This window comes from Trachypithecus francoisi, unplaced genomic scaffold (genome assembly GCF_009764315.1).
Source record: "Trachypithecus francoisi isolate TF-2019V2 unplaced genomic scaffold, Tfra_2.0 Contig00586, whole genome shotgun sequence".
In the NCBI taxonomy this organism is placed as follows: Eukaryota; Metazoa; Chordata; class Mammalia; order Primates; family Cercopithecidae; genus Trachypithecus; species Trachypithecus francoisi.
This window is the reverse complement of record NW_022680749.1, coordinates 5,422,649-5,438,015: the sequence shown is the minus strand read 5'-3', so window position 1 is coordinate 5,438,015 and position 15,367 is coordinate 5,422,649. Positions and strand designations below refer to the sequence as shown.

Genomic DNA, 15,367 nt, shown 5'->3' with positions numbered 1-15,367 from the left:
AGTGGAAAATGAATATACCAAATGAACATACTTGGATTTGATTTTATGATTTGATTTTTATGATGGAACATCTTGTAAATGGGAGCAGATTCCCAAAAAAATTACAGTGCCAGCCCAGTTCTAAGCACCCCATCCCCAATTACTTTGAAAAGGGGCTCTTGTAAACCAACTGTTCAGTCACCTCTGATTACAAGGTTTGGAAGGAGTATCTTCCAGGACCTACCCTTAGCCTGATCCAGCAGATGGCCATCTAATTCCTTTTAAACTTTTTTTTTTTTTTTTTTTTGCATCAGAAGACACAGTAAGTAGTATTACACAGAATATTTAGGCACAGAAAACACAATATGGTTATTCTTCTTACATGTGTTCCACTTTAGCTGCTTGGGTCCCCATGCTTTTCTCAATGCACAGGCTGGTGCTCCTTCCTGCCTTTGCACTGTTCTCCCCTCTCCTGGGAACATTCCTCCTTTAGTGACCTGAATGCCTCACCACTTCACCTCCTGTAGGTCTTTGCTTTGGTGTCACCTTCTCAGTGTGGCCTTCCCTGGCCATCCTGTTTGATACTGGCCTTACTTCTTCCAGTGTTCCATCTTTCCTGCTTGATTTTCCTCTGTTGTACTCATCCCTACCCACATACTTTGTATTCCTCTTTTTAATTTGTTTATTGCCTTTTATCCTCCTTTAGACCACAAACTCCATGAGGACAGACATTTTGGTCTGCTTTATCCCCTGATCTCTCCCCAGCACCTAGCCCATTGTACCTGGTGTATAATACATTTTTGTTTTTTTGATCTCTTCCCAGTACCTAGCATGTTGTACGTATGCATAATACAATTTTTTTTTTTTAAGAGTCAAGGTCTTGTTCTGTCACCCAGGCTAGAGTGCAGTGGCATGATCATAGCTCACTGCAGCCTCAAACTCCTGGGCTCAAGCAATTCTCCTACCCCAACCTCCTAAGTAGACAGGACCACAAGTGTGTGCTACTATACCTGGCTAATTTTTTAAAACCATTTCTAGATATGGGGTCTTGCCGTGTTGCCTAGGCTGGTCTCCTGACCTCAAGCGATCCTCCTGCCCTGGCCTCTCAAAGTTCTGAAATTATAGGTGTAAGCCACTGTGCCTAGCCTACAAATATTTTAAAGAGTTAAATAAAATATATATACATTTCAAAACTTTTCCTTTTTGTAGAATATGTGCCCCAAACGGCCAGCATTTGAACTGTTTTCTCACCCTTTTTTTGTAGGATGAGCTTGCTCATAGTCATATGTGCTAGCCAATACTGGATTTTCTGATTTATTTATTCATTTAAAAATTATCCTTTATGATGAGTTCTTGTCCTTTGTAGGGACATGGATGAAGCTGGAAACCATCATTCTGAGCAAACTGTCACAAGAACAGAAAACCAAACACCGCATGTTCTCACTCATAGGTGGGAATTGAACAATGAGAAGACTTGGACACAGGAAGGGGAACATCACACACCAGGGCTTGTTGTGGAGTGGGGGGAGGGGAGTGGGATAGCATGAGGAGATATACCTAATGTAAATGACGAATTAATGGGTGCAGCACACCAACATGGCACATGCATACATATGTAACAAACCTGCACGTTGTGCACATGTAGCCCAGAACTTAAAGTATAATAATAATAAATAAATAAATAAATAATCTTTTATGGTGACTTTGTTACTGAGCTCTCCTTTTCTGCTTGTGTACTGTGCAGTCTACTATGGGAGGAGTAGTCCAGTTAAGGTGCCCTTCTTTAAGGGGAGGCCTGCTAAGTGGATCTTCTCTAGATAGTGAGGAGAATTGGTGAGTGAGTAATCTAGACCAGAACATGTATAATACTGCAGAGGTCTTTAACCCTGAGATTTACAAAGATGACCAAAGGATTTATCAGTAATTACCCTATCTATGTCAATGATGTAGGAAGAGAATTAGGTCCAATTTTTACCAGGAATTATTTCAAATAAGCAAGAGGGTTCTGGTATACATTTTCTCTTCCTTCTCACTAAGAATCTACCAAAGCAAATCATTTGTAGAACAAGGAAAATTATAAAATTCTCTCTCTTTTTATTTTTCCTTAAGAAAACTGCGGAAAGCCCTTAGACTAGATTGGCTAGGAGGATGGTTTCTGTTCATATATTTTCTGGTCTGGTTTTCTCTTCTGTCATTCATGGTTTTTGATGATTATATTCTAGGTCATTGACTCCTGGACAATCATTTCCCAGTTGTGGGAAGGTCTCCATTGCTATCCATTCCAAGTTCACTCTATCCATGGTATCTTTTCTTTCATGCGTATGCTCTGTGAAATTTTGGCTGCTGGTTCTTCACTACCATGGAACAGGCTCTGCTTTCCTTTTACTGTGTTCTCCTCAAGTACTCCCTGCGCCACTCAGCACTGTCTGTCCACCTTCTTCTGGGGCTGCTTGTCGCAAGGGGGGTTAATCCTTCTAGCGTTTGGGATTGGGGTTTGGAGTGACTTCCAGATTGAGAGTGAGATGAAAAATAAAAACGTTGTGTGCTAGGCAGAGGAAGTAATGGTACCTCCTGGAGGTGAGGTGACGTAAGGGTAGGGGACACTGGGATGCACTACCCAGATGTCTCTTCAGGATGGACTTATTCTCCTTTAGGAAAGACCAAGTCTCCTGAGGACTTACTTTCCTTGCTGCTTGATGATAACTCTATGGGTCACTTCTGTTGGGGCATTGCCTTAGTTGCAGATAGCTCTTTGCCTGAGGACATGGCCCCTGCTGGAGGCCCACAGCCAGTGGCTGATGGACAAGAGGTATGAAGGTTGAGACCTCTCTTGTCCCCAGTCAAGTCACCTTGGAAAGGTCATCTTATTTCTAGAACTCCCTGAAGGATCACCTGAGGCTTTGAGGCTATGTTGCAGTTCGACTTCTAGCTCTGCTCCATCCTGCTTTCTTTCCATGGGTGTTGACCACACGGGAACACCCTAATAAACCTCCTACACATTGGTCTCCACCTTGGAGTTGGCTCCCCAGGGAGTTCAATGCTGTGTTATGGTGTTACACACCATCACTGATTTTTTTTCAACCATCTCCCAGCAATCTTGGCATGTTCTTTTATTCAAATTGTTCTCCCAACACTTTCCCCCATGAAAGCCACAAAAAATGGAAGATCTGAGCAGATAATCAAGGAAGGTATTCAGGCATTAGGGCAAACAGGCAAAGTTCACTATGGGAACTGAGGGTTGAGTATGGGAAGTGGGTTCAGTAAGAATCTGCTAGAACCAGGGTAAAGGTGAGGGCTGAATCAGCAATAGATTAGCACTGAGTATGGCGCTTGTTAGACATCTTCTGGCTAAGAACAGGTTTAGCCTCAGAGTCTGGGGATCCAGAAGGGAATAAGAGGAAAAGGTAGGAGGAGGGAAATTTGGAGCTTAGAGGTCAACGAGTTAGAAATAGAGACAGGAAACTAGGCAAGTGATACAACATTCACACACACACACACGACTGTATTTGGGAAAATAACTGAGTTTAAGGAGGACTATACCCTTGAAATAGTTTCCCCTTTCAAGGTTCTACTCTGCAAAATTAAAGATGAGCTTTTTTATTAAAAACCTCCTGACAGATTCCTCAGATTCATTCTCCTAACATACATTATACACGGGGAACAAAGCTGCAGGAAACATAATGGAAACAAGAAATATAAATAGGTAATCTATATTTATGAGCACAGGAAGGAAGTGTCAGCCAGTGTCAGGAAACAAGAAGGGGGATGTTAGGGTCCAGAAAAGGAGCAGGTAGAGGAGGCTGCTGACTTTGCTTAGTTCCATTGGGGTTGGAGATTTTGCATTTTGAGTGGGTCCAGCAGATGGTGCTGCTCCAGTAGAGAGCAGGAAAATCATTTTGTATGTTTACAATTCTGAACGAATGTGATTTGTAAAATTCCAACCCTATCTCCTCAAACATTAATATATGTACAGACACTAGTGTTTACAGCAAATCCTTATCCTGGTTTCATCAATGGTCACCTACCAGGGTCATTCTTATTTCATACAGTGGCATGCTATTGACAAGTTTCATGATTTTCTGTTGCCAGTTCTTCCTAGGATGATGGGATTTAGAGTCAATCCTGCAGTAATTGCTAGCACTATCACCTGCTGTCTTGTGTGCTTGCACAATAGCGCATCTGAAAAACATCTTCAGAAATGCCACTGTTAATGCTTTGTCTCTTTCTATAAATATACTAAGGTTTAAGTATATACTTAATTGTATATAAGAGCCATAGTAATATGAATAATATTACACAGGCAGGAAATAAATCAATAAATCATTAAAGGTCATCATCTTAGTGTGCTAGGGCTGCCATAACAAAATACTATAGATGGAGTAATGTAAACAATAGCCTTTTTTTTTTTTTTTTTTTCCACAGATCTTGAAGCTGGGAAGTCCAAGAGCAAGGTCTGGCAGCAGTGTCAGGTGAAGACTCTTTCTCTTTCTTGCAGATGGCTGGCTTCTCACTGTGTTCTCAAAGGGTGGGAAGAGATCTCCCTCTCTCTATCCCCTCTTCTTTCTGTCTTCCTCTCTCTCCCCCATCCCACCTCCTTCTCTGACTCTTCTTACAAGATTGCCAATCCTATCAAATTAGAGCTTTACTCTTATGACTTATTTTAATCTTAATTGCCCCTTAAAGGCCCTATCTCCAAATACAGTCACATTGGGAATTAGGGTTTCAACATACAAATTTTAACAGGACACAATTCAATCCATTGAAATCAGTAAATACAAAAGGACTAAAAACCTAGCTGTGCCGTTAGTGGTAAAATGTGGGAACCATCACACATATTTTCATCAGACGCAATACCCATTATCCTTGACTCTAATCCTAAAGTGTGAGAAAATAAATTTCTGTTTATTTTTAGAAATGACTGAGAATTTCCAGCCACCAGGTAGTTTCCAAAATATTTCTTTTTCCTTTTTTGTTTGCTTCCAGTTTTTAAAAAATTTCAAACCTACAGAGAAGTTGAAAGAATAAACATCCATATATAGACTCACCACCAACTGTTCACATTTGGCCACATTATCTTACTTCCCAATCACAGTCCTTCAGCTTGGAATGTAACTTAAAGGACGTTTGAGTCAACTTTCATTCTATACACAATCTCAGTACAAGGGGTTGTTGGCCTCTAAGATCTCTGGTGATGAGGAACTCAGCTATCTTTGAGTCAGCTGCTTGTGTTTTTTAGAGGCCTCTGGTTGTCAATAAGTTTGTGCTTAGAGTAAACTGAAGCCTGGCCCTCTATAACTTTCACCGGTCGGGCTTTATATAAAGCTAGACAAACACTAATTCTAGTTCCTTTCTTACATGATAGCTTTATAATGTTTGAAGGCAGTACACATGCCCCCTTATTTAGTTTGAGAAAAAAAAGACTAGCTAGCTGTGATTCCTTCATCCATGCCTTATTTGGAGTGGTAAGAAGTCTTTACTTGCTTGAGTATTAGGGTCACAAATTTACAAAGCACCACTGAAATTCCATAAGACAATGAGGCTTCTTGATTTACTCTAATGGATACAATCTTTCTTTACTCACTCCAGTTGGTCCAGTCTCTTTGGGGTTTGTGGAGATCAGGAGTGCCCCAGGACAACCCTCAGGTTCAATAATTGATGGAACTCACTGAAAACTGTTATACTCGCAGTTATGGTTTATTACAGTGAAAAGAAAGAAATGAAAATCAGCAAAGGGAAGAGGCATGATGGGGTAGGGTCCAGGAGAGTTGCAAGTGCAAAGCTTCTAGTTGTCATATCACAGTGGAACTCTAGACAGTGCCAACTCCTCCCAGAAATGATGTTGGGCAATATGCACAGAGTATTGCCAGCCAGGGAAACTCACTTGAGCCTTGGTGTCCAGAGTTTTTAATTGGGGCTTGGTTACATAGATATGGTTGACTACCAGTAGATATGGTTGGCCACCCATTGACCACCTTAGCTTCCAGCCTTCCAGAGGTTGGGTTGATACTGCAAGGCCCAAAGCCCCACCATAATCACAGTGTTAGCATAGATTATCTGGCATGGTCTTAGGCCCCCAAGTAACCCCATCTTATCAGGCAGGACATTACAAAGGCTTAAACTACTCTCAGGAGCAAGGCCTAACTTCTCTTTGTGCAAAGTTCATTCTTTTCCACACAGCATAGATTAGCTATCTTTCCAATATTCCCTTGATTCATTTCCTACTTCCCTACCAGATGGTGTTTAGGCATGTGGATCCCACTGTGGCAGGGAAGATGAGCCTTGATATGACGGCAGGGCCTCTCCTGTCTCCTGCCTCTGCTCTGAAGTGGCTGATCCAGTTGGGTTCCCAGAGCCTTACAGTGATCTTCCCCAAGTCCAGTGTTGTTCCTAGGCTCAGTTAGACCCACCCTACCTTACATGTACCAGGACTGCAGATGTCACCGAGTTCAGCCAGGTCCTCTCTCTAGGCCCAGGCCTTGGCGTTAGTGTTATCTCACCCCTAACCACAGAGGCTCCATTATAGCAGGTCCTGCAGCTGCCAATTCTGTCTTGTCTGGTTCTACAGGGGAGTCTGGGAACTTCTGGAGCCCTTCTATGCCTTTTAAGAGAAAAGGCAAATTTGGGAGTGGAAACAGAGGTCCTCTTTCTGCAGAACCATGCCTCCCTGCCACCTTCCTTCTGTGGTACCACCTTCTGTGGTAGCACCAGGTTGGTGTAAGACATTCTATACCACAGTCTCTTCTCAGAGTTCTGAGCTAGGACTGGGGCACAAGCCCCCTCTGCTTTTGCATCTGGCTCTCCCTCCGTTTGTGTATCACATCATCTTCCCTCTTCCAGACTGTGGCCTGGAGGAGGCAAGCCAGGACACAAGAGTCTGCCCACTTGCTTTTGCTACCATTTGCCTTCTGTTATTTTCCCCACAATCCACCAGGCCAACAGGAAGAACTGCATCTGTATCAGGTTTTCCTCTAACCCGAATAAGGATGTATTTAGGCTATATTAGTTGAATAGTAGAACCAGATATAAAGAAGGGGAAAGAATGGTTGGGCATGGTGGCTCATACCTGTAATCTCAGCACTTACAGAGGCCAAAGCGGGCAGATCCCTTGAGGCCAGGAGTTTGAGACCAGCCTGGCCAATATGGCAAAACCCTGTCTCTACTAAAAATACAAAAATTAGCTGGGCGTGGTGCTGCATGCTGTAATCCCAACTACTCTGGAGGCAGGAGAATTGCTTGAACCCAGGAGGTGGAGTTTGCAGTTTTCTAAGGGGAAAGAAAGCTATTAATATTTTCAAAATATTATCCCTACTAAACTTGTATAAAGAGTTCAGTAGCAATGCAAACCTGACCCATGGAAAATAGGAAAACTTCTTCCTCTTTTCCCTCTTTCCCTTCTTGCCATCTTTCTTATAGCCCATAGACTTCACAAACAACTTAGCAACTAAAAGGTCATAGTTTTGGAAATGGAAGGCAGGTCACGTGATTCAATGGAATGTTAATTTTCATGGTAATGGTAATAGCTGTCATTTATTTGAACTCTATGTACCAAGTATGGTGCTGACTTAATTTAATTCTCCCCAAAGCCCTATTACTATAGCATTACCCCCATTTAACAGATGAGAAAACAGACTCAGAGAAGTTAAGTAATTTTCCAAAAGTCTTATAGCTGGCACTGGAATTTAAAGCCAGTACCATTTGACTACAGGGTCCATGCACTGATTGACTATCCCCCTAAACTGCCTTCTGATGAGGCATTCATATTTCTGTTTTCTTTGTAATTGCCATATGAAGGCATTCAATAAAGCACTACTTTATGCTCAGCTGTACTCAGTTTTGTAAGCTTCCAAGGATCCCTTGGTGATAAAGGAGTAACGTGGCACTGAAAACCTGGTCTGATATTGGCACGCGCCCCAAAAATGCTGCTGGTGTTACTGAGGGAACCAGCCACTTGGGACTCTTGCCTTCATAATCGCTTCTTACAGGAACTTGTAATGAATCTAATTGAAAGCATCTACTTGATTCCCTACAGGATAATATCACATAAACCAGGGCAAGACAGGTGTTAAAATCAATAAATGAGAGAGAAATAACTGAAAATATAGAGCTCAGGGTAGGAGGGAAGGCAGGGCATTGTAACTTTGTAGCTCAGGAGAAAAGTCTTGGGTACTTTTTGATAACTGCTATATATGCAAAAAATGTTTGGTATGGGAACTATGAGCATGGATGTTCCTTTAGACATCTGATAATCTAAACTATGCTAATTTCTGTGGGTATCAGTGAAAAATGTGTGGTGCTGATCTGTTCAAAGGGCAGCGCTACGGGCATATTTCAGATCATACTGAGAATTGAGGCCATGTGACTGTGGTCAAGATTGTACTGGAGCCATCATTTGGTTATTCATTTACCCATTACAGAGTTGAGCTGGGGCTGGGCATGGTCGCACACACCAGCAATCCCAGCAATTTGGAAGGCAGAAGTGGGAGGATTGCTTGAGCCCAGGAGTTTGAGACCAGCTTGGGCAACATAACAACACCCCATCTCTACAAAATTTTTTTTTTTTTTAATTGGGCTGGGCGTGGTGGCTCACGCCTGTAATCCCAGCACTTTGGGAGGCCAAGGTGGGTGGATCACTTGAGGGCAGGAGTTCAAGACCAGTCTGGCCAACGTGGTGAAATCCCATCTCTAGTAAAAATACAAAAAATTAGCCCGGCGTGGTGGAGAACACCTGTAGTCCCAGCTACCCAGGAAGCTGAGGCACAACAATCACTTGAACCTGTGAAGCAGAGGTGGCAGTGAGTCAAGATCAAGCCACTGCATTCCAGCCTGGGCAACAGAGTGAAACACTCTCTAAAAAAAAAAAAAAAAAAAAAAATCAGCCAGGCATGGTGCCTGCCTGTGGTCCCATCTACTCAGGAGGCTGAGGTAGGAGGATAGCTCAAGCCTGGGATGTCAAGGCCACAGTGAGCTGCGATTGCACCATTGTACTCTGGCCTGGGAGATGGAATGAGACTCTGCCTCTTTTGTTTTCTTTTTCTTTTTCTCTTTTTATGGGTAGGACTTGGGTAGGTGGAGATGATATGATGGGGATGGAGATTAGAGGGGAAGTCACCATTGAGCAGAGAGCTAAAGACGGGAAAACGTGGTGTGTATTCTGGGGTATGGAGAGTTATTTTCTCTAGCTAGACTTTCAGAAGAAGGAAAGAAAAAGAGAGACAAAGCCAGAAGGGCTGAGCAGGATCAAACTGTGTAAAATGATGACTGCTGGGACCCCAGGACCAGTGCTCAGTGTGAACCACAGAGGCACTGGGAGGGCCTGGGAGTAGGAAAATCAGTGAGGAGGCTCTGAGCTTCGCTGGGCAGAAAGGGAAACTTTTTTATATTTGCTGCTTCCGTGGCTGCAGTACTAATACAGTCCCTCAGTCATCTCTTCCCTCATGGTTGTTCCCACTGTGTGTCTTGCCGGTTTCTCCTCTTGGTACAAGCCTCCACCATCCACTGGAGTTGTATCTTTTGTCTTCCTCTCCTCCTCCCCAACCATCTCCCTTCATTATGTATCTAAAAATGCCTTTTATTTTATTTTATTTTATTTTTATTTACTGTTTTCGATATGGGGTCTCACTCTGCTGCCCAGGCTGGAGTGCAGAGGTGCAATCATAGCTCACTGCAGCCTCACCCTCCAAGCCCAAGCAATCCTCCTACCTCAGCCTCCCAAATAGCTGGGACTCCAGGGGCACACTACCACACCCAGCTAAAGTCCTTTTTTAAATTATTTTTATTTTTAGTAGAGACAGGGTCTTACTATGTTGCTCAGGCTGGTTTCAAACTCCTGGGCTCAAGCAATCCATCTGCCTCAGCTTCCCAAAGTGCTGGGATTATAGGAATGAGCCACAATACCCGGCAAAAAATGTCTTTTAGTAGTTTGGTTTTAGCTCACGTTTCTGGGGAAAGGGTCCTCAATGTCTCCTCCAGGGAGCAATGTTATCAGGATGGTAGTGGCAGCTGCCAGACTGCAAAGAGTAAAAAAGGAGGCTCTGAATTAGAGGCAGTGACCATTGGTGAAAGGAGAAGAGAATAAGATAGACTTTTATTTTCCTTCCTTCCTTCCTTCCTTCCTTCCTTCCTTCCTTCCTTCCTTCCTTCCTTCCTTCCCTCCCTCCCTCCTCCCTCCCTCCCTCCCTCCCTCCCTCCCTCCCTCCCTCCCTCTTTTCTTTCCTTTTTCATTCCTTCCTTCCTTCCTCCTTCCTTCCTTCCTTTCTTTCTTTCTTTCTTTCTCTCTCTCTCTTTTCCTTTCTTTCTCCTTCCTTCCTTCCTTCCTTCCTTCCTTCCTCCTTCCTTCCTTCCTTCCTTCTTTCTTTGGCAAAGTCTCACTCTGTCACCTAAGTCGGAATGCAATGGTGTAATCTCAGCTCACGGCCGGGCGCGGTGGCTCAAGCCTGTAATCCCAGCACTTTGGGAGGCCGAGACGGGCGAATCACGAGGTCAGGAGATCGAGACCATCCTGGCTAACACAGTGAAACGCCGTCTCTACTGAAAATACAAAAAACTAGCCGGGCGAGGTGGCGGGCGCCTGTAGTCCCAGCTACTCGGGAGGCTGAGGCAGGAGAATGGCGTGAACCCGGGAGGCGGAGCTTGCAGTGAGCTGAGATCCGGCCACTGCACTCCAGCCCGGGCGACAGAGCGAGACTCCATCTCAAAAAAAAAAAAAAAAAAAAAAAATCTCAGCTCACTGCAACCTCTACCTCCCAGGGTCAAGTGAGTCTCATGCCTCAGCCTTCCAGGTAGCTGAGATTACAAGCGTGACCATGATGCCTGGCTAATTTTTTGCATTTTTAGAAGAGATGGTTTTTCACCATGTTGGCCAGGCTGGTCTTGAACTCCTGACCTCAGGTGATTGGACTGCCTCGGCCTCCCAGAATGTGGGGATTACAGGTGAAGATAGGCTTTTAAATCCTGGGGTCAGCAGTCTTGGAAGAAGCCAAGTCTGGAGAGAAGTTATGGGGTACAACAAAGAAGGTACTCATGTACAAAGTTAGGAAAAGGGCAACAAGAGTTAACATTTATTAAAGCTCAGGTTAAAAGGATAGTGTTTTAGTTCATTTTCTGTGGCTTATAATAGAATAGCTGAAACTGGGCAATTTATAAAGAAAAAGAATTTATCTCTTACAGTTATGGAGGCTGAGAAGTCCAAGGTTGAGGGACACCAACTGGTGAGTGCCTTCTTGCTGCTGAGGACTCTCTGCAGAGTCCCCAGTTGGCAAAGGGCATTATATGGCGAGGGGGCTGAGTGTGCTAGCTCAGGTCTCTCTCCTCTTCTTGTAAGGCCACCAGTCCCACTTCCATGATCATCCATAGTCCATGAACCCAGTAAGCCATTAATCCATTAATGGCAGACCCCTCACAACCCATCACCTCTTAAAGGCCCCTTGCTCAACACTGCCATATTGTTGGTTAAATTTCAACATGAGTTTTGGATGGGACAAATATTCAAACCATTGTAGATTGTCTTGTCTAAATGGATTGAAACTACTCAAAATTAACTTCCTTTCTATCTCCTCACTTCGATAAGTCTCTGTCTCTGAGGAACTATTTTCTCCATTTTTTCCAAGACTGCATCTTCTTAAAGCAAAAACAACAAAAACCTAAAATCCGATTTGTCATAGGTGTAGTAAGTCAATCATCTAGAATTTCAGTTTCTGTGAAACCAAATATGCAGATAGTTTGAATTGTTAATGAAAAATTAACAATGAAAAATTTCCATCCCATCAATGTCTAATTTGTGTCCCATCATCTCCGCGGAATTCTCACTACCCTTGTGAATTCGTAACAGTGGCTGCCTCTCAAAGCCCCCAGATCTTTTATTTCTGAGTCGTTCATTCCAGCTGGTAGTCTGAGCAGTCTCTTTTTATTTAGGCCTTTAAAAAATACTCTAAATTCATTTCTGCCTCAATTGGTACTTTCAAGCCATTTTAAGAATAATTTTTTTATTTCTCTTTAAGATATAAGTGTATATAAAGTGTATTTTTTTTTCTGGACAACTCTGTCTGGGAGTACAGAGTTGTCCTTAAAAGTCCACTGATCCAAGGTAACTTCACTTCCTTCAGGATATCACAGTTCATTTTAAACAACAACAATTATTATAAGAATAGTAAAGATAAGTCTTAACATGTAAATCCTTGGAAGGAGGTTTATTCAAAAAAATGAACTTCCTATTAAGGAACAAACAAACAGTACTTAATCAATTTCTCTTTAAAGATAAGATTGGAGGCCGGGCGCGGTGGCTCAAGCCTGTAATCCCACCACTTTGGGAGGCCGAGACGGGTGGATCACGAGGTCAGGAGATCGAGACCATCCTGGCTAACACGGTGAAACCCCTTCTCTACTAAAAATACAAAAACTAGCTGGGCGAGGTGGCGGGCGCCTGTAGTCCCAGCTACTCGGGAGGCTGAGGCAGGAGAATGGCGTAAACCCGGGAGGCGGAGCTTGCAGTGAGCTGAGATCCGGCCACTGCACTCCAGTCCGGGAGACAGAGCGAGACTCCGCCTCAAAAAAAAAAAAAAAAAAAAAAAAAAGATAAGATTGGAGAGGGGAGGACACCAGTTCCTGAAAGGAGAGGAGTTTGAAAGAGAAACTTAAAGCATCTGGGTAGTCTCCCAGAGGATGTGGAAGCCACAGAGTCATCTAGATTTACTTCCCAGTTTCCTCATCCATGTTAAAGGTAAACATTAAAATGGAGTGCATTTCTAGCCCTGTTTTCCTTTCTCTAAGTTTGAAATCCAAGTTGTCATTGGATAGCTTCACTAAATGGGGTGCTCTTTTGTTTTCATTATTGTTCACAGAAAAAGCTGTATTTATGGCCTGCTAGTAAATTTGAATAAATTGGGTTTAAAATGATTTTCAGGGTTTTCATGTGTTGACTGCTTTGAAAAGAACAAAAGCAACTCAGAACAATGCCTGTGGCAAATTGCTTGGTACTATTAGAAAATTTCACTCGTTTAGAAAGAAATATTTCTTTTAAAAAATGAAGACTCTGTAATAGCTTTAATGCTATACATAGCTAGTTGTTCCTAAAAATAATGAATTGTTGACAAATTTAATTAGGTCATGTATATAGCAATATGTTTAAAATAAGACCTCTTTCCATTCATCACTGCCTATTTCATAAGATAGAGAGTGCTATCCTTTAATTGCACAAGGATGCAGTAAATTGTAGTCTTAAAATTCCCTACCAAGGTCTAATTTGGGTCAATGCTGAGATGATGGTGCTTCACAACTTAGCCACAACCAAATCTTGATGAATTTGCAGCAGAAACTCCTTACATATGGGTTACTATCTCAAATTATAGTTACTGAAATGAACTGTACCCTTAAATAACTAGGATCTTTTCACAAACTTTAGCTGAAGAATGGCAGCTAACAACTGAATCAACGAAGCTCAGTAAAAATTTTAAGAAATGTTTTGGTTGATCAGTTTTCATGAGAACCAAAGATCTGAACATCTACTCTTCTAATTCTTGTAGGACATCTCTAACAGTAAAGCCACCCATTAGCCATGTTTCTCAATTTCAGCTACAAAGATTTTAAGACTAATGCCTAAATTCTTCCTCCAAAGGTTTTAATTGGTTTAAGGTGCAGGCTGGACGTTGGGATTTTTATAAGCTCCCAATCGATTGAAAGAAGCAGCCAAGGTTGTGGACTTTAAAGGTTTACAGGTTTCTAAGTTTAGCAGCAACCTCACAGCCGCTGATAATTTCCTCTTAAACCTAACAATTCTGTTTCACTTAGCCAGTGAATGGTGATATCCCTCTAGAAAATACCCAAACCTGGACCTTCCTTTGATGATGAAATGAGAGTTTCTTAAGCTGGCATGAGTACTTTTTATATTTCCCTCATGGCTCTAATATACAGCCAGGGTTGCAAACTGCTTCTTTACAGTTGTTTAGACCTAGCCAATGTGATGCTCTTTCAATGTAGATAATTGAAGAAAATACACATGATTACTCATTAGAGCATTTTATTTAAAAATGGACTTTTGCTTAATAACAATTCAATTTTTGTTTACATCACATATGTAACAGATATATGTTCTAGTTAGAATAGCCTTCTTCATCCAACTTACAGTGCCTGGGAGGTAAATCCTAACACTTGACCAAATTGTACCTAAGTGAAAGAAAATTGGCATTATGAATACAGCAAGTCCTCATTTAACATCCTCAATAGGTTCTTGGAAACTACAACTTTGAATGAAATGACGTACAACAAAACCACACTGATCACAGGCTAATTGATAGAAACAACTGTTAAGTTCCTAAGCCCCAAAACACTTCTAATATTAAACATTGAAATAAATGTGAGCTATACATATATTTAAGAAGGATAAATAAAAACAACTAAGATGATTATTTACCCCATTATTCTAGTTCAGGGTCTTAGGTGGCCAGAACTCACTCAGGGTGCAAGGCAGGAGGAACTATCCCAGGACAGGACACCAGCCCATCACAGGGTGCGCTCACACAAAACCACTCACACTGGGACCATTTGGACACAACAATGAACCTAATGGGCGTGTCTTCGGGATGTGGAAGGAAACAGGAGTACCTGGAAGAAACTGATGTAGATGTGGGGAGAATGTGCAAACTCCACTCAGATAGTGGCGCTTGCTGAAAATTAACCTTTTTCTTGTCAACCTTATACTGAAATGACATTGAACGATGACATTATTCAAGGACCTGCTGTACATTTTAGTTTAACAATGTTTCTACCCAAATGTGAGGAGTCTGTCACTCAGCTGCTAATACAAGATTTTTTCCCATGGGCTTAGGGTGTCTACTCTTTTTTCCTTTTAGTGTACATTTTATTTTATTTATGTATTTTTTTTCGAGGCAGGGTCTCAGTCTGTAGCCCACATTGGAGTACAGTGGTGTGATCATAGCTCACTGTAACCTTCAACTTCTGGGCTCAAGAGATCCTCCCACCTCTACTTCCTGAGTAGCTAGGACCACAGGTGCATGCCACCATGTCTGGCTAATTTTATTTTTTGTAGAGACGGGGGCCTTCATATGTTGCCCAGGCTGTTCTCGAACTCCTGACCTCAAGCAATTCCCTGCCTCTACCCTGCAATGCTTTCTACTCAGCAGCCCAAAGTGCTGGGATTACAAGTGTGAGCCACTGTGCCTGGCTTGATGTTTACTCTTGTTTGTTTGTTTGAGACAGGGTCTCGCTCTGTCACTCAGGCTGGAGTACAGTGGCATGACCATGGCTTACTGCAGCCTTGACCTCCCGGGCTCAATCAGCCCTCCCACCTCAACCTTCTGAGTAGCTGGAACTACAGGCACAAACCACTATGCCTGGCTAATTTTTGTACTTTTTGTAGAGACGGGTTTCTGCCGTG

The 15,367-nt window shown here is 42.6% G+C and overlaps 1 long non-coding RNA gene across 3 annotated transcripts in view; it reads left to right on the top strand.

Moving 5' to 3' along the window:
* The window catches only part of LOC117086023, a 106,803-nt gene that overhangs the window by 89,191 nt on the left and 2,245 nt on the right, over positions 1 to 15,367 (top strand). Inside the window, exons 3-4 of one of the 3 annotated variants that reach the window (XR_004438180.1) lie at positions 4,402 to 4,448; positions 12,550 to 12,694. This is a non-coding gene — a long non-coding RNA (uncharacterized LOC117086023). Of the gene's footprint in view, positions 1 to 4,401; positions 4,505 to 12,549; positions 12,695 to 15,367 lie in introns of all 3 variants that reach the window. The other 2 variants (XR_004438177.1, XR_004438178.1) reach the window with 2 other exon arrangements.